Source organism: Podarcis cretensis (assembly GCF_951804945.1).
Source record: "Podarcis cretensis genome assembly, chromosome: 3".
Classification (NCBI taxonomy): domain Eukaryota; kingdom Metazoa; phylum Chordata; class Lepidosauria; order Squamata; family Lacertidae; genus Podarcis; species Podarcis cretensis.
Window position 1 is genome coordinate 40399768 of NC_137172.1, and position 16260 is coordinate 40416027.

At 42.2% G+C, this 16260-nt stretch overlaps 1 long non-coding RNA gene across 1 annotated transcript in view; it reads left to right on the forward strand.

Annotated features, from left to right (window-relative positions):
* The first annotated feature begins 6423 nt into the window (after positions 1 to 6423).
* LOC307212271 overlaps positions 6424 to 16260 on the forward strand; it is a 46125-nt gene continuing 36288 nt past the window's right edge. The window contains exons 1-2 of the long non-coding RNA XR_013836924.1: positions 6424 to 6905; positions 8888 to 9687. This is a non-coding gene — a long non-coding RNA (uncharacterized lncRNA). The remainder of the gene's footprint in view (positions 6906 to 8887; positions 9688 to 16260) is intronic.

Consider the following 16260-nt stretch of genomic DNA (forward strand, 5'->3'; position numbering starts at 1 on the left):
TAGTATCACAGCTGCTGCCCCGTCTTGTAAGTGTATTTGGCAGACCTGCACACAAATGATACCCAACCTGTAGGTTCTTCATGTGATGTGGAATGATTGCATTGGTAAGGTCCCTGATTGCATAGGTGCAAGCTATGCACAGCTTGTATGTGTGTAGGCTCCTTTTCACACACCAAATGCACATATGGGACCAGGGTAGAGGCAAAGACTGACAGCAGGCATGATCCCACTTAATCCCACCTCTCCAAATAGCATCCTATGACCTGACCCAAAATATTCTGGAGGACCCCCTGAGCCTCTAAATATGGGCTTGGGAGGAGGGAATACAGGTGATCGGAGAGGGGAACAGACAGGAAGCCCTTGTGAACTTCCCTAAATTCACTTATCTTAATCCAAGCAAAGGTGTGGTGTGTTGCCCTTTGCAACTTTCATTTTCATTGCATCATTAACAGAATTCTCCTTTGCAGCCAGTTTCTATTGGGCTGGTGAAGTGGTCTTTTCATGGAGAGAGGCATTGTTCTCTCCTCTACTCTGGAGCAGTACAAAGAGACTACTTGTACTGTGCTGGCACGTGTCAAGTTTGAAGACGATCCTTCCTTGCAGAGGAAATTATCCACACTTTTTCAAGGCCAGTGTATGTGACCGTCTTGATCATGGCTGCTGCTCTCTCTGTGAGCTCATGTTGACAGCTTCTTGCTGACAGCAGCAAGGTCATCTCACTTACTCACCATGAATAGAACTGGCAATTTTGCTCACCTCTGTGGACAAAACTAGACATGGCATGTTATCAGCAATTGTGTGTATGTTTTTTGAGAGTAAGAAGTTGATGGCCTGATGCAGATCAGGACCCTGGCAGAGATAGGGGTCTTTAATGCATCCCCACCCCCTGGCTGCAATCCCAATCCAGATCAGGAGGCTAGTGCCTGCTATTTGCATTGGGAGGAAGACTTCCATAGGCAAAACTTTCCTCCTGATGGGAGAACTTTCCTCCTGATGCAAATAGCCAGCACAGGGGGACTGCTAATTGCATGGATAGTGTCGCATCCCATTTGGCCCCAGGCAAATGGCATGAAGAAGTTTTACAGCAATGTGCAAAATGACAGGGTCTGTTTGTAGTGGTAGAGGACGACAGTCCACTTGCCAGAAGCAGAGTGAAGCTGTCATTCACAAAAAGGAAGCAGCTGAGTCAGACAAAGGGAGGAGAAGAGACTGCCTTTCCTACTTACCTGCTGGTGCTGCTACTGGAGCAGTTATGGAGGCGGGTAGGTGGTAGGGTTGAGAAAGTAGTGGGTGAGAAAGTGGGAGCGGGTTGGGGACTGAGTACGAGGAGGAGGAAGCAGTTGAATTCTTCTCCAGCAAAGATTGAAATATGAGCTGCAGAAGAATTCAAAGGCTCTAATGCTCACCTTGTATTTTAGAAGGGGACTGTGAGCCTAGTATTCATATTAAGTATTAGCAGCATCACTGCTGACTCCCAAAGCTTTGATTTGCATTCATGATGTGTAATTGTGCCAGCTGGGCAGGTAAAAAGTAAACACCAAACAATATGCAAAGTGTGAAAGAATAGAATGCCAGCCATGTTTTCCCAATGTCCCAAATTATTTCAGGCTTCTCTGGAACACTGTAAAAATGTATAACAGGGTTGAGGAACCTGTAGCCTCTGGATGTTGTTGGACTGCAGCTCCCATAATCTTTGATCATTGGCCATACTAGCTGAGGTATTGACAGAGCCCAGTAACATCTGGTGGGTCATAGGTTCTCCATCTCCATTTAGAAAAGATGCTTAGTTGCAACCTAGCAGTACAAGGTTTTGAATATTGTTCTGCAAGAAGGTTCTGATTCACACATATATGTAGTCCTGCCTACAAGAAGCATTTATTTCCCCACAAACACTTTTTTAAAAAACAGAAACAAAGTCTTTCCTTTAAAATATCTATAAATATTTGCAAATGCCTATTGGCAGAGATTTGATTAAAATTTGATTAAGAAACATATACCCCACTTTTAAAGGGAAATTCTACCCCAAGCTGTTTACAAATAAATATATGCCACCCCCCCCCCCAAGGTACTATAATATATGAAACAGTTAAAAGGAACGTTTCATTTTCTGGCACAAAACTCACAATAGCCCAGTATAATCAAAACACAGCACTACTTCCACACAGATTGCCCACTAAAAGCCAATGTAGAAAGATAGGTCTTTAAGGTCTTTCAGGTCTTTAAGGTCATCTTAAAAGTACCAAGGGATGGTAAAACTCTATGAAAGAATTGTTTTGTTTTTTTGTTTTGCTTATTCTTCAGTTGCTTAGTTTTGAGTTCTCTTGACTTCCTACTGTAGTATACATTCGCCCCCAGTTTATGTCAGGGTGTGTGGGTAGAAGTAAGAGGAGGGCATTTGACAAAGAGGGAAATATGTAAATTTCAAATTATTATGCAAATCAGGCGCAGCTGCCCCTGCATCCTTATTAAAGGCATGTGGTAATTGCACCAAGACTGCCAATTTCAGCAAAGCAACTAGCCAGCAATTCCGGAGAAGAACAGAGCACGGGCCGTTTTCTCATTCCTCCACACAAACACAGTTGTAAGAAAAGGAGCAAATCACGTTCAGGGCAGACCACTAGCAGCATTTGCTATGGATCTACAGCCAAAAGGCTTTCTGCATGCCAAACAATGGAGAGATTCAAGAGATATTGTTTTGAGACAGACCTATCTTTTGCCTCGGAAAGGCCCCTATGAACACCCCAGACTCCCTTTAGTTGGATTCTTTCCTAATTCCTAGGCCCACAGATTAAGACCTGGCGTGGCAACCGAAGCCTAGAGGAAATGCGCTGCATATTAAGCATCATGTGGGCATGTGAGCCCCGAGACCCTGGCATTGCCCCAGCAGAATCATATTCTCATTGCATTCCTTGGATGTCTCCCAGCCTCTGGTCTGAGAAAGTTGTGAGCCTTTGCACACTTCATTGTTCTGGTTTGGGTGTCGTCCCATGATCTGAGTGACCAGTGCATGTGCTTGTTGTATGTGCTCTCCCGAAAGGACAGCTGGGGAGGCTGAGGCGATCCTTATGGAATGTCCTTGTCCTCAGTGAACTGCCTTGAGAGCGGGCTAGCAACCTGGGTAAGGACTTGGGAGAAGGAAGCTCTCCAGGTGTGGTGTATAATCCTCCAGCCAACGTCTTTCATAGAGAAAGAACTGGGCTGTTGCAGCTGAAAAGGATCCAAAAGCTGGAGGAATGAGAGTGTGCCAGATCCTCAAAGACCAACGAAGCATGCTTTGAGGCAAGTGGCACCCCCTAGAGGCCCCTGTCATTACCGAACATGTTGCATTTATGGGACGTTTGAACACAAGCATCTACAGTATTACTATTTATCTTTGCTTCTGTTCAGTTGGCTGAACTTTCATCATGCACATGAATGGCATATATCCAATATCAAATTTAAAAGGCAGGGGAGTGAATTATGAGTGGACTACCCTCATATAGAATCCCAAGAACTGATGCTGCACTTGAAAATACCCCTTTACAAAACAGGTAATTCGCACATGGGCAGTGGGAATAGAACAAATAATCTGCTTAATTTTCTCCTAGCAAAATGCCAACCCAATGGTGGAAAGGTATGTGGTTGTATATATGGATACCTGAAATACTATCTCTCCCCTTATATAGCAATCAAACCTTACTCTCTGCTGGTGATGGCATCCCGCAGATACCATCTCAAAAGGTGGTCCATTCTGCAGAAGATAGGAATTAGACCTTAAGTTTTAAGGAACCCACCCTCTGGAATTTCCTGCTGTTAAATACTAGACAGGCACTGTCTGGATTGTATTTTCAGTTCCTACTAAATGCCTTCTTCTTCCAACAAGTGTTTTAAGTAGATATCATTCCCTGTATGCACCTGCATTGGATCTTTAAAAATATGTTTTAATTGTTCTATCATTTGTTCATTTGCTGCCCTAGACTCCTTTGGGAAGAAGGGTGGGGTATAAATTTATGTGTTTTATCCACATATCCCCCTAATACAGACTTTTTTTTGTTAAAGAACTTCATTACCAAATTCCAGAGATGTGCAGATTTCAAAACTTTGAAGCTGCGTTTTGGTTCATGTATTGTTTTAGGAACTCAGAATTAGCCAGTTGTAAATACAAATACAAATTCTTCCCCACCATGGTGACAACAGAGCTCTCTGTCCTGTTTCAGTCCATTATGAAAACAATTTGGTCTTCAAACTGTCATCACATTCTGGCCCTGAATTTTCTAATTACACTTAAAAAACAACCCAGATGTAGTCAAATAATTTGTGGTCATTGTTTTGGCATAGGACTGTAGAAAATGTACATTGCCTACCCACTCATACACATGCCTTTCATTAGAAGCATTGTTAGCAAAACTGATGGCATTCATGCCCCGATAACTTGTTCTTGTGAGTGAACCATAGCAGACAAAAGTGGGTATGTTACAAGATTGTTTTGAATATGGTAGTCAACAAAAACGCAACAGCAAATAAAGTTTTATAAGGCAACAGTAAAAAAAAAAAAAACCTCTCATGTAACATTTATGATGTTTCCTAATAGAGAATTGCAAACTTTAACAAGGGACATTTTACTGTGCACGTTTCTCCCTTGGTAAACCAAAGGGTGGCAAACGTACATTTTGCTAGTGATCTGGAGATATTGATCATTGACAGGTGGAGCAAGACACTCATTCAATGACTGGATCACTTTGCTGCTTCACTAACATTAATAGATGGGCCTTTCGAGCATGCTGACAGAAACCCAGGTGGCTGAAAGCCTCTGCACCCTTGCAAATGGATGCAGTGTTAGAAATAATGTCACCAGAACAGTGATTGACACCATCGTTAGCATTTGTGACCCTCTATATGCATGCATGCCAATTTTTAGATATTGCTGCTTTTATTTCAAGATGATCATTTGCTCTTCCATGGGCTTTTCAGTGACTCCATCAGATTGTACCACTGAAAGCTGATTTTTTTTCTCCCGGAGTACAAACGATGAATACTCTGCAATCACTCCTGCACAATACAGCCTGTACCGGCTATGCTTATCCATCCGTATTCCTTCATCTGTATTGCAGCAGCAAACTGCAAGCTGCAACCAGGCTCAGGCACAGTATAAAGAGTGAGGACTGGATACACACACTGGATACACACTGAAAAGCAGGCTGCCTTTATACTTCAAGGCACCACTGTACCTCAACATCAGTGAACAAAACCCTTCTCTCTCCTTCAAATCACATTCTCCCATTAGCTTGGTGAGGAATGTGTTTGGCATGAACACAGACCTGTAAGGTCCTTGAAGGTGTACATTGTGATCTGAGGGTTCTCAGCAGTCAGGAGCCATTGCCTTACTTGCTGCTCCAACAGAGCAAGCATACCAACTCGGCTGCAGTACCAGCCTGCCTCAGGAATAGTCAACTGACCTCACTAGCCAATCCTGGGTCACCACAGTCTATAAAGCCCTGGCCTCAGAATTTGTTCCTCATTCTCACCAATGAAAAAGCAGCAATACAAACTCAGTGTGCCTGGGCTAGACTGGCCCTGATTTGAGTAGAAGCAGCCATTTGTGGGGGTTCTGTTCATCCTTAGTATAAACTGGCCATTCTTAGTCAATAATAATGTGGTCAAATGTTCAACAAATCAACAAGCCCAGGACTTGAGTGTTAAGTGAATAAATCACACAACTTCTCCATTGCATACTAAAACTCAGTGAACATTTTCTTAGTCCATTTACCCTTCTGTTGCAGTTGAGAGTATCTGGACACCACGTTGGGCTTTAGTTCTCCCTTCTCCTCTCCAGCACACTTAGAAGCCCTTTATACAGCTAATGCTACATCCTCCTTTCTGAGGGGTAACTACTCAACACACTAAGTGCAACAAATAAAATTAAACAAGAATATACTATTATGATGAATACTGCAAAATCCTCTGAAGGCCAGGGTAGACTATGTATCAGGAAATACTCTACTCTGATGACTTGCAACCACTTTTGTTGTTTAGTTGTTTAGTCATATCCAACTCTTTGTGACCCCATGGACCAGAGCATGCCAGGCACTCCTGTCTTCCACTGTCTCCCGCAGTTTGGTCAAACTCATGCTGGTAGCTTTGATTGCAATAACTATTTCTAACCATTCTGTGGGCTTCCAAAAGGGAACAGAGGAAGCTGACTTGGGTCAAACCTCTGGTCCCTGTACTCTAGTATTATCTACACTGACTGACAGTAGCTCTCCAGATTTCAGGCAGGGGTTTCTTTCCCAACCCTACCTGGAGATGCTGGGGATTGGGACATTCTCTGTGCAAAGCATCATCTCTCAGGAATGCGAGTGGTTGTTGCTTCCTGCCTGGGCATATTCTCTGAGAGGGAGGAGCTGGAACATCTCTAGGGGTGTAACTTGGATAGTGTTTTCTGCAGCCTGCATTGTGGTGGTTCCTTAGGAGAGCACTGGAGCATCTCCCACAAGAACAAGTTGTGTCCGATTGTGACAGATAATTCCTGTTAGAACTGCAATCAAATAGGAGCAAGGAGTCTCTGCATTCTCCTGTACTGGCATATTTTCATAGGTCTCCTTTGTGCAGAGCAGGTCTTCTGGTTTCATGAGTTTAGCATTATGCCATTTGCCACAGACATTCTTCCGGCAAGCTTTATAATAGGCATCCTGTTCTGCAAAGCTGTGGAAATCAGACCAAGATGGAGTTAGTTAGGTGACAAATGCTGGAATCTTGGAATGGAACTTCCATCCTAGGAAGAACTGGGCTGAAGCCTTTTGCCAAAGGTGTTGGCTGCTATGTCAATAGGACAAGGTAGAGGATGGATGATTTCAACCACAGGTGTTTTTTAGTCAGGACAACATGTTCTATTTCACTGTCGCTCTGGAGAAACAACAGACGTGGAGGTAAGAAGGGTTGAAATCTACAAGCCTCTGCAAATTTTCATATTAGGGATGGGGAGAAATTTGATTCAATTTGCACTTACAAGTCAAGCTTTCGAAATTCTCAGTTTCCTAAACAATATGAGAATCCAAACACACCCATCTTTTGAAAATCAGTTTTCTGAATTTTGCGGCACAGTTCTCCAACCAAACAATATTCATGAAAGTGTTTATATTAGGGAGCAGTTTGCATAAAAAGGAATATATGTATAAAATATATTAGGGGAAATAACTTTTGCAAAAATGTGTTCATTAGTCAAAACTGTATATAAAAATGTTTTTATGAGGAGAAATTTGCCTTAAACACTGAGCAATTTTCATGAGGAATTCTTGTTTTAATTGAAATTGCTGCAGAAATGTGGAGAACTGAATTTAAGACTGGAAACATGAGGAAACAGAGAGAACCAAACTGATAGATTCTTTCATTGCTAAATCAGATGAAAACTGCAGCCTATTATTAGAGATTATTTTCTCAGGAATCCCAAAGTGGGGGGAGATTGGCTTCATTTTATTGACAACTGATCCTGATACAGTATTGGTTACCTGAGCAACTTGGACACGGGTGGCGCTGTGGTCTAAACCACTGAGCCTCTTGGGCTTGCCAATCAGAAGGTTGATGGTTCGAATCCCCGCAATGGAGTGAGCTCCTGTTGCTAGGTCCAAGCTCCTGCCAACCTACCAGTTCGAAAGCACCCCAAAAAGTCCAAGTAGATAAATAGGTACCGCTCCGGTGGAAAGATAAACGGCATTTCCATGCACTGCTCTGGTTTCGGTGTTCCGTTGCGCCAGAAGTGGCTTAGTCATGCTGGCCACATGACCCGGAAAAACTGTCTGTGGAGCGGACAAATGCCAGCTCCCTCGGCCAGTAAAGCGAGATGAGTGGCGCAACCCCAGAGTCATCTGCGACTGGACGTAACTGTCAGGGGTCCTTTACCTTTACCTCAGCAACTTGGAGGTGCTTCCCATATAAAAGAGATCTGTTCCAAGTTTTTGCTAATGATGACTTGGGAGCCTTAAGTGCTTCTGGTGGGCTGGTTTGCATGCTGGCATATATATCACACCTGAACAGGGAGCTGTGCACCTGTGTGTGTGTCCTCTATGTGTGTGCATGTGAAATTACATGTGAGTGGGACTGCTCTCAGTCTTTCTCTTTACAGAGGGCTTTCCCAGTCTCTTTCCCCATCACGCCACCTGAAAAAACTGCCCAGTTTAGCACCCATCAGGCACAGAGGTTGCTGCCAGAAAGAGATATTGTTCCTCCCTCTATATGGGGAAGGGAAGTGGCTCAGTGGTACAGCATCTGCTTTGCATGCAGAAGGTCCCTGGTTCAGTCCCTGACATCTCGGGGGGGGGGGGAGGTTATGCTTTATTGAGATTAAAAAGAAATAACAAACATAAGGATTATCCAGAAGAAAGAAAAGAAAATGGTAATATTTGTTATTCCACATCACAATAAGTTCTTCTTGAGTTTCTGAAGGCTTTCCACCACCCCATCCTGCATCTACCACTTAGTCTATCTAGTCTTTTGTTAATTTTCATCAATATTATATTCTCTTATAATTATCCACAGAAGTCATTCAAGGCCTGCCACTGACGTCATATTTTTACAGTAATCCTTAAGATATTTTTTGTACATGTCCCATTTCCTAATAAATGTTTGATCAGTATGACCTCTCAGTTTTTCTGTTATTTTTGCCAACTTGGCATATTCCAACAGTTTACTTTGCCACTCCAGATTTGTCAGAATTCTCTCTCCTTTCCAGTTCATAGCGATTAATATTCTTGCAGCTACCATGGCATACAAGAATATTTCACTCGCACTTTTTGGTATGTCTGGGCCTAATATCCCCAGGAGGAAAGTCTCCGGTTTTTTTATGAAGGATACTTTGATCATTCTTTTGAGCTCATTATAAATTACATCCCAAAATTCCTTTATTTTCTTACAGGTCCACCACATATGTAAAATTGAGCCTTCCGCTTCCCTGACATCTCTGGATAGGGCTGGGAATATCCTTTGTCTGAAGCCCTGGAGAGTCCTTGCCAGTCAGTGTATACAATACTATGTGAAATGGAGTAATGGTATGATTTAGGATGTGTCAGCTTCCTGTGTTCCTATGGAAGCAGAAACAGCTCTCCTCCTATTGGGAAAATGTCTGAAGCTTTCCTATTTTATATGCACACAGGAAGCCATGATTAAAGTGTTTATAAAGTTTGCATTTTCTGTTCTCTCATTGCTGCCAGTAGTTCAGCAAAGATGCCACACAAACCCCTTAATAAATATCTGGGTATCTTTTTCCTGATGGTGTCAGTGCAAGTAATTCCCACGGTCCCACGCTGACACTTGAACGACAAATGGTCCAAACTCACAGCAATGTTAACATACAACAATTCCAGCTTCTGGGAAGGAAAAGTTTCCCATTTCAAGTGTGGCAAAATCCATTTGTCTCTAATTAGAAAAAGCAGAACCCACATGGCAGTAACCAATGTGCCAAGACAACTCATGAAAAATGGAGAAACATCAAAAAGGCAACAGAGTTGCATTTAAACTGATTTTTCTGAGGGAAAGCTGAGAAGAACTGAAGAGAAGCCAGTCTGGAGCAGCCAAAACAGTCTTGGGAACTGTCACATATGAAAATGACATTTGGAGAGGTGTGTCTATGCTTATGCAAGAAGCCTCCAAGCCAAGATAAGCTCTGAAAGGAAAGGAAAGGCAACAAGGCACAGTCTTCAGATCCCTGTAGGAAAGGTAAATACAATGAGCACAAATTAATGCACATCGGGGCAGAGGGAAACCTTTACACAGATGCAGTCTGAATTGGCAAAGACTAACCAGGAAAGAGATCTTGGTGTTTATGGTGAATAGCCTCTTTTTTATTTTATTTTTATTTTGTAGAAGTGCATTATAAGATTGAACTGAATACCGGAGAATTAATGTACATAGTAACCAAAAGAATCTTTTTTTAAAATAAAATAATATTAATTAAATATTTTAAGGGTTACAAAAAACAAAAGTAAAAGTAATAACACCATATTAAACAAAAACAAAACAACACATCACAATAAGAAAAAAGGGGAAAAAAACAAAAACAAAAACAAAAAACACAACTAATCTTCCCAACTTATCTTTCATTTGCTTGTTTCCTTGACCTCCTCACACCTCCCTTTTTTGTATTCTAATTCGATTAACTATTTCAGCAAATCCTTTCCATCTTTTCCAATTTTTGTTCTGTAATTTATCTCAATGTAATGTAACTTTACTTTCGCTCCTTTCACCATTTTTTAACCTTATTTTAACATTAAAACTAAAATACTTATATATGCTTAACTCCTTATAACATTTCTGCTAAATCCATAAAATATCAATCCACCATTTTTCTATCACTCATTAATTTTGCGATATTTCTATATATAAACTTTAAATTTTCCAATATTCTTCCATCAACTCCTCTCCCTGGTTTTGGATTCTGCCAGTCCTTTCCGTCAATTCCATATAGTCCATCAACCTGGAGATCTTATGTCCGAGGCTCTTAACTCTTTTCCAGGTCCCTTCTGCAGATCTTCTTCATATTCTTTAATGCTAGAGAGCAAATCTCGAGAGAACTCCATCCTAACATTACTTTTATTCCTTCTGGACAGTTCAGCCAAATTTCCATAGTTGAAGCTAGAGTCTATACAGTGTTTCAGGACGTATTTCAAGACTCCTCCAAATCCAAAGGCCCCCAAAACTTCAATCTCCTTCAAATCCAAGTCCATGTCCCAAAAGTCAATTAATCCCTGGATAGAGAGATCTTTCCAACTTTCCTTCTTCAGTCCAACCAGGATCCAATCCTCAAAATCTGGCTTTTTCTAGATTCAATCATAAAAGGCCTCAATTTATAGTCCTCAATTTGCTTCTGTAGAACTAAGGATCCCGCTTGTATTATTTTAGGTTCAAAAACAACGACTTTCTCCTTTTCCTCCACCATTTGTTCTGCCAAGGTAGGTTCCTGTGCCAGGTCCTGAATTATTTCTGTGTTGGTGCTCACTTTTTGTCTCATGTTAGTCGCTTTCTGTTCCAAATTATCAATTTTAAAAGTCATGTCATCCATCTTTTTATGAATCTCTTCCAGCAAATAGTTTGTTTTACATAATGCAGTCAAAATAACTTCTCCTATCAACATTTTGAATGGTCCAAGGTCAATCTCTGGTTCTCAGAATCCTTATCTTGCAGCTGGAGACCTCCCAGTTACACTCCTATAACAATTTCAAAGGCTCCCTCTAGAGGGAAACAGTCCCCACTTGTATCAGTTCTTTCAAGCACAACTCAGGCATTAAACATAGTTTCGATTTTCAGTTACTTTTTCCTCCATTTTAAATGCAGAAGAGGACAATGGAAACAGTATCTTGCTCTTATTTTAGCTAGCTGTCAAATCCGTTCTGTCAATAAACTTTCCCCAAGCGTCATCTGGCAGCCCGTTCCCAGGTTCAGAGCTGTGGTAATTTGATTTTCCCCTCACTCCTGCAGGCTTACTAAGTTCAAAATTTCCCCCCTCTTCACCTGCTTCCAAGGGGGGGGTTGTATTTTTAACCGATGGAGATTTAATCCTTTATCAAAAACTTTCAAAGACTTTAGCTTGTAACGTCTTTGCTTCAGTCTATTTACAAAAGCGGAAGGCGGACTTCCTGTTTATGACCTTCCTGCTTTGGGCGCCAAATTAAGGTACTTAAAGATCCAATTTTCCGTTCTACTCACGGGTAGTTGTTTAAAATCCAACTGCCCACAGGAAAAAGTCAGCGCTCTCCAGCAACAGCAATGCGGCTTCACTTCGTGAAAGAAGCAGTCGATTCAAAGCACCGCGCCGCTCACCCCACGTCGCTCCGGATCCCCAAAACAGGGTTTCCCCGTGAGTAGGGGAGGCGCAAAAGGTGCCAGCCGAATCCCAGGTTCACAGGCTTCTTCCGCCTGTGATTTCAGTGGGTCCCCGCCTTCGCCGTGGCGGTCAGACCCTAATTTCCACGGAGTAAGTTCCTCCCGATCGGAAGAGCTCAGCCATTGCCGGAGGCGCCAACCCGGAAGTCCCCAGTAACCAAAAGAATCAAGTAGGAAAAGATAGCTGGTGGATAGCTGAATAAAAGCATCAACTCAGTATGCAACACTGAGGGTTGGGGGCGGGAATTTCTGTGCTATAGATTATTTCAGAAAAGGACTAAATACAGAATAGGCATTATCATATGTCTGAAATTGAGTTTCCCATAAATGTCCAGTTGGCTGCTGTGAGAACAGGATGCTGGACTAGATAGGCTATTGGCCTGATCCAGCAGTCTCTTCTTCTTAAGAAATGCCATGTACTGTTCTACTTATCCCACTTTGAAAAGGATGTCAGGACTGTAAATTGTGAAGAGAAGGGGAACCACAACAGTGCAGCAGTTTGGACACCTTCCCCAGGTCTTAATGCTGAAATGTTTAGTGTTAGGTGACTCAGGGGGGAAAAAAAGACAAGTATGGAGAAGTATTGGGGGGGGGGATGAAAATGTATGGAGAGAATTCTCTCTTTCTTTGATAATACTTGAGGCCCTCTAATAAACCGTATTGGCAGTAGTTTGAGGACAGATCTGCCTTCTCAAGTATTCTATCATGAAACTCATAATTAACCTGTGGAATGCTTGGCCTTTAGATGTGGTGGCTGCCTCTGATTAAAATGGTTTTTGATGGGGATTAAATCAGGGATGGTGAACTTTATGGACTATAATTCCCATCACTCCGACTGTTGGCCATGTTTGCTGGGACTGAGAGGAGTTGGGAGTCAAATCGCACGTGGAAGGCCATGGGTTCCCCTCCCCTGTGTTAGGCAAACCCATGGAGGTTAGGTTTATTAGTGGCTATTAGCCACAATACCTAACTGGAACCTCTGTGTTCAGATGCAACATATCACCAAATAGTTATTGATGCAGAAGGTTTTTGCCGTGCTATTGTTCTTGTGAGCTTTCATGAAGCCACTGAGGGAAAGAGTGATCCATAAAGGCATTCATCCTAGTATTCCTAAATGAACTTCATAAGAGACTTTGCAGGGCTTTTTTCAGCCAGAAATCACATCAGAACTCAGTTCCAGCACCTCTCAGGTGGGCACCATTGCCATTATAAGAGAACAAGGGAAGCGTTCGTGGTGAGTTCCAGCACCTCTTTTTCTGGAAACATAACACTGGTCAAAAGTAATAAAATAACCACACGACGAGCTACAAATTAATGTGTGATACATCCCTTATAAACCTCCTTTTTCATACACCTTCGCTTGAGGTGACAAAAAAGGAAGTGCTGCTTTTAAAGAGAAACAGACAGAAAAGAGAGAGGGAAATGAAAAAGGAGGAAGGTTTAAGCTTTTGTTTTTTGAAAAATGGGGGTAGCTCATAATGCATCACCATGTTTACAGACTGGAACATTACTGCAAGCAGAGGTACTGTGGCTGCCAGATTTGATGCCAACAAGACTTCTGGAGATAATGAATCTAGTTCCACTGCAGTACAGGCTCTTTTGTGAAGACCCTTCGGGGGGCATGAAATTTGTGTCTAGAATAGAGTAGGTCATAAAGCAGATTTAGTATATATAGCAGGCTGCCTATGGGAGGTCTGAATAAAATAGGTTAAACCGTATTCATTTTCTTTGATTAATGCTCACATTCAAATTTGCACCTCTTTGAAAACTTGGACAAGTTTTTGACATAGATTAATTTCTTCGGTTTGCATTTTAATTAAAGTTAAACATCCGTTTCAATGGGCTTAATTAGTTTGACTAATTTGCTTAGAACAGAGTCAAGCCAAGCTGAAGCTCTGCTTGGATCAGAAAGCAATGTGACACCTCTGCCTTATTTGGTAGTCCATTCCATTGCTTTCAGTGAAACTTCCACTGTTTTCAGTGAGATTTACTTGCAAGGAAGTAAATGTATTTGGATTGCGGTGCCACTCTGTGCAGTCAAAGAATCACTCCCATTGGCTTCACTAAACTCAGGGTCAATTCACAGAGCTGTCAGGCCACTTAAAAATAGATTTATGTATGCCGGTGCTTGCTGGCTGACTGCAAGCACCACCCCTCGCAACATTACAATTTTTAGGTGCCCTGGCAGTTGCTTTAAAATGATGTCTGCCAGCACATGTAAGCATTGCTGTCAACCACAAATTGAAATATCTTGTTGGGCAAGCACTCTTCATTTCTTTTATAAGCTTTTGTGGTCGCCCCACTGAGGCCACTGTCCCTTAGGGAAGGAAACACAAAAACTCCAGCCACATGTTGAATTTCTGCCTCACAGGTACCTTTCAACAAATGAGTTTTTAAATGGAGTCAGGGGAAATTCAAGAGAGAAAGAAATCTAGGAGAATGACTGCAGAACAAGCAGGATAATTGTCAGGCCTGGGCATAGTAGCTCTGAGCATGTGCAGAGTTATTCATTTTCCATGAATAACAGCAGGAAACAGGAAATCTGGGACTGCGGGCCATGACTAACTTGTATATGAGCCATGGTTTCCTGAATATTCCTAATAAAAAGGTAAAGGGACCCCTGACCATTAGATCCAGTCATGACCGACTCTGGGGTTGCAGTGCTCATCTGGCTTTATTGGCCGAGGGAGCCGGCGTACAGCTTCCGGGTCACGTGACCCGCATGACTAAGCCGCTTCTGGCGAACCAGAGCAGTGCACGGAAATGCCGTTTACCTTCCCGCCGGAGTGGTACCTATTTATCTACTTACACTTTGACGTGCTTTCGAACTGCTAGGTTGGCAGGAGCAGGGACCGAACAACGGGAGCTCACCCCATTGCAGGGATTTGAACCGCCGACCTTCTGATTGGCAAGTCCTAGGCTCTGTGGTTTAACCCACAGCGCCACCCGCATCGCTAAATAGGATGCATGCTAACAGCTCGTATCTGTATACCCACTGTTTGCAGTTTATTTGTGGGAGGATTACCTTATGGCCAGTCACAATATGAATGGGCTGTGTCAAAGTGATAGGGCACACTCCTCTACTCCTGCACCCTTCCCTCCACTTTTGGAGACATTACCTCACTAAGCTAGCCCAGACGTACACCTGACAGAAACATAAATTGTTCTTTTTGAGGAAAAGGGGCCCTTTATTTCACTGAAAACAACTTGACTGTGAAATGGTGACGTCTGCTGATTTTCCACACATCACTCTGGTTTCTCAACACTGCCTCTTTACTCTAAGGTCTGTCCCAAAGTATCCCATTCCCCCACTCGCATTTTATTTTTTCTACCCTACTGCCTCTTGAAGCATTCTCATGTTTTTCCCCACACAGTTATTTTTCTGTGTGTTACTGTCTGTCTAAGCATTCCCATGATTTCTCCAAATGGTCACTTTTCTGCATGCATTCTGTCTCACACTTTCCCAAATTTCGCGATGCAGTTCTCCAGCCACTTAATGTGTACAAAAACAAAGTAAAGTGTGCATAAGATTTCATGTATCAGTTAAAATAACATACAAAAAAGCAAAGTGTTAGGGGAAATCACTTTGCCAAAATACGTATCTTGGGCAAACCTGCATACAAATGTACAGTGGTACCCCAGGTTACATACACTTCAGGTTACATACGCTTCAGGTTACAGACTCCGCTAACCCAGAAATAGTGCTTCAGGTTAAGAACTTTGCTTCAGGATGAGAACAGAAATTGTGCTCCGATGGCACGGCAGCAGCAGGAGGCCCCATTAGCTAAAATGGTGCTTCAGGTTAAGAACAGTTTCAGGTTAAGTATGGACCTCCGGAATGAATTAAGTACTTAACTCGAGGTACCACTGTATGTATATTAGGAGGAATTTAAGTAAAGAAAGATGTAATTAAAGCTAAAGTCCAACGCACTAGGGATAGACAATGTGGTGCGCTCCACATATTTTTGGCCTACAAGTCTCATCATCCTTGACCATTGCTTATGCTAGCGAGGGCTGATGGGAGTTGTAGCACATCATCTGGAGGGCAATACATTGGCTATCCTGGCTAAACACCTTTATCTTAGAGGAAACCCCATTGAACTCAATGGAGCTTACATCTGAGTGAACAGAAGTCGGGCAGTTAATGTCACCAGTCCTGTGCTTTGGAATATTCTTCCAGGAGAGATTGGGCAGAGCATCCTTGCTTTTGACTTTCAGGCATCTCTGAGAAAACATTTTTTTCCCCATTAACAGGCCTTTGCAGCTGTTTAATCTTTTATTTTTAATTAGAAGTCTTAACAATTATTTGTACTTTTATTTTGAAAATGGTGAGGGGTTTTGTATTCATTTTGTATGCTGCCATGATGTTATATATGGCGACATAGAAAAACTTGTACAAATAAAAAATAA